The sequence below is a fragment of the Palaemon carinicauda genome, chromosome 45 (genome assembly GCF_036898095.1).
Source record: "Palaemon carinicauda isolate YSFRI2023 chromosome 45, ASM3689809v2, whole genome shotgun sequence".
NCBI classification, from domain to species: Eukaryota; Metazoa; Arthropoda; class Malacostraca; order Decapoda; family Palaemonidae; genus Palaemon; species Palaemon carinicauda.
Window position 1 is genome coordinate 19,897,336 of NC_090769.1, and position 3,187 is coordinate 19,900,522.

Consider the following 3,187-nt stretch of genomic DNA (forward strand, 5'->3'; position numbering starts at 1 on the left):
GGGACAGTGACATTGCCCTAGCAAGCAGGACAATGCCCTAGAGAGAATCATCTATTCCCTAGATTAAAGGTTTAAAGGCTACTCATTATTGGCAGAGGCAATGGACAGTGACAATGCCATAGCAAGCAGGATAATGCCCTAGAGACTGACCATATATCATATGATCAGCTTCAAAGCCCCTCTCCACCCAAGCTAGGACCAGAGAGGGACAGGTGAAGGCTGCTGATGACTCAGCAGGTAGATCTATAGGCTCCCCCAAACTTCCAATCCTCAGTTCACAAGGATGGTAAGGTTGCAGACACTAAAGGAACTAACGAGATTGAGCGGGACTTGAACACCCGTCTGGCGATCACCAGCCAGAGACATTACCAATAAGACCACAAGAGCTCAAATTGTAATTTGGTTTTCGCAAAGGCCTTGTATCATGTGATGCCCTTCTTACAATTTCCAATGCTATACAGAAATCCCCTGATGGTGATCAGGAAGGTAGCAGGATTGGACTTTATCTTAGTGCTGCCTTTGCCCATTATTTTCAAACTTAGACAGCTGGGAGTAGATGGGTCTTTTCTTAGCATCATTACTGAGTTTTTAAAAAATAGATTGCAGAGCAGTTGTTGATAGGTACCATATCTGGTGTTCCTCTTGGCCCATTACTTTTCATACTATATACACATGGCATGTGGTATATCTGGTGTTCCTCAGGGTAGTATTCTTGGACCATTACTTTGCATACTATATATACATGACATGTGGTTTAGCCTAGAAGATAAGCTTGTTGCATATGCAGATGATCCTACTCTCTTTGCATCAATTTCGTCTCCTGAATATAGTTCTATGGTTACTGAAAGGGACCTATTTTCTTAATATACAATATAGGATTGGATTTATTACGGACAAGTATTTTGTTTTTGTTTTTTGACATATCATAGGAATTTCTTCAAGTTATACATGGGTATGATATAGAAATTTCTTCAAGTTATAAATGGGTAAGATATAGAATTTCTTCATGTAATATATGGGTAATAATATACATTCTTCTTTCAAGTTATACATGGGCATGATAAACAAGGGATATACTTACATACATGCGAGTACAAGTATTCTAGTGGGATCTTATCTCATGAAACGTGATATAATCATGAAACACATGTTATCGATAAGATAATTTCTGTTATCTTTTATTCTCAATTTTACGGTATTCCGTCCAGACCAAGCAGTTAAGGACATTTTATGCACTATCATTTTAGGGTACAAAGGGTTAAGCCTAAACTACAGAGACTATTTCACAAGTCTCGTTGTGGTTTAGGGGAAGTTGGTAAGGAATCCTTATAAGGGCTGGAATCTAAGGCTGGTAACTTCTCTGCTAGTAGAGGATACTTTTATTTTATGTGTCTTAACCATGTCCCCTATATAATAGAGCAAGTGTATTGATATAATATATATATATATATATATATATATATATATATATATATATATATATATATATATATATACCATATATCAATGGAAAAGTATTGATTTAAAAGCTCAAGATAAAGAGGATTAACAAAATCTAACTGAGGCCCTTGGCGTCAATAGGAGATACTTATATATATATATATATATATATATATATATATATATATATATATATATATATATATATATATATGTGTGTGTGTGTGTGTGTGTATGTATGTATGTATGTATGTATGTATATATATATACACACACACATATATACATATATATATGATATATATAATATATATATATATATATATATATATATTATATATATATATATATATATATATATATATATATATATATATATATATATAAACGATCAGCGCCCAAGACCCCTCTCTCCACCCAAGCTAGGACCAAGGAGGGCTAGACAATGGCTGCTGATGACTCGCCAATCAGGGACGTTACCACATCGGCCACCATAACCCTACATACCTGTACATAAATTAAATGTAAATTCACCAAATCAACAAACAAGAGCAAATACACGACTGTATTAAGACTGTATTGAGATACAACCGCTAGAAAGTTTTTAGGTTCTTTGACTGGCCAGACAGTACTACATTGGATCCTTCTCTTTGGTTACGGTTCATTTCCCCATTGCCTAAACATATACCGAATAGTCTGGCCTATTCATTACATATTCTCCTCTGTCCTCATACACCTGACAACACTTGAGATTACCAAACAATTCTTCACCCAAGGGGTTAAGTACTACACTGTAGTTGTTCAGTGGGCTACTTTCCTCTTGGTAAGGGTAGAAGAGACTTTAACTATGGTAAGCAGCTCTTCTAGGAGAAGGACACTCCAAAATCAAACCAGTCTTGGGTAGTGCCATAGCCTCTGTACCATGGTCTTCCACTATCTTGGATTAGAATTCACTTGCTTGAGGGTACACTCGGGTACACTATTCTATCTTATTTCTCGTCTTGTTTAGTTCAAGTTTTTGTAGTTTATATAGGAAATATTTATTTTCGTGTTACTGTTCCTGAAATATTTTTTTTCCTTGTTTCCTTTCCTCACTGGGCTATTTTCCTTGTTGGAGCCCCTGGGGTTATAGCATCCTGCTTTTCCAACTAGGGTTTGCAGCTTAGCAAATAATAATAATAATAATAATAATAATAATAATAATACCACCACCACGAGGCTTCATATTTTGAGGTACCAAAATCAATAGTTGGCAACTCCATCTTCTGAAGTACAAAAAATTAATAGTTCGCAAGTGAATGAATCACTTGTTTATTAATGAATGTTTTTGAATGAATCATGTTTCCTGCTATATATATTTTGTATTTCGAGTTTCTTTTTTTTTGTGCTAATTATTATCGTTATAATCTTTGCATTTTAATTTGAAGCTTTCGAAGTAAATAAATAATGCGTGTTGTCACAAGTTACAAATGCACATATACAGGTGAAAATGCTTAATCACTTTCGAAAAGTACTGTAACCTTTTGGACTATCACCATTCAGAGGCCGAAGAGCATTTTTCATTATCTCCCCTTTTGATATGTAAATTCATATACCTTCCAGTTAAGCTTCTGTTCACAGTTGTTACGTTGTTTCCAGTTATGTTCTCTCTCTCTCTCTCTCTCTCTCTCTCTATATATATATATATATATATATTTATATATATATGTGTGTGTATATATATATATATATGTGTGTGTGTATATAT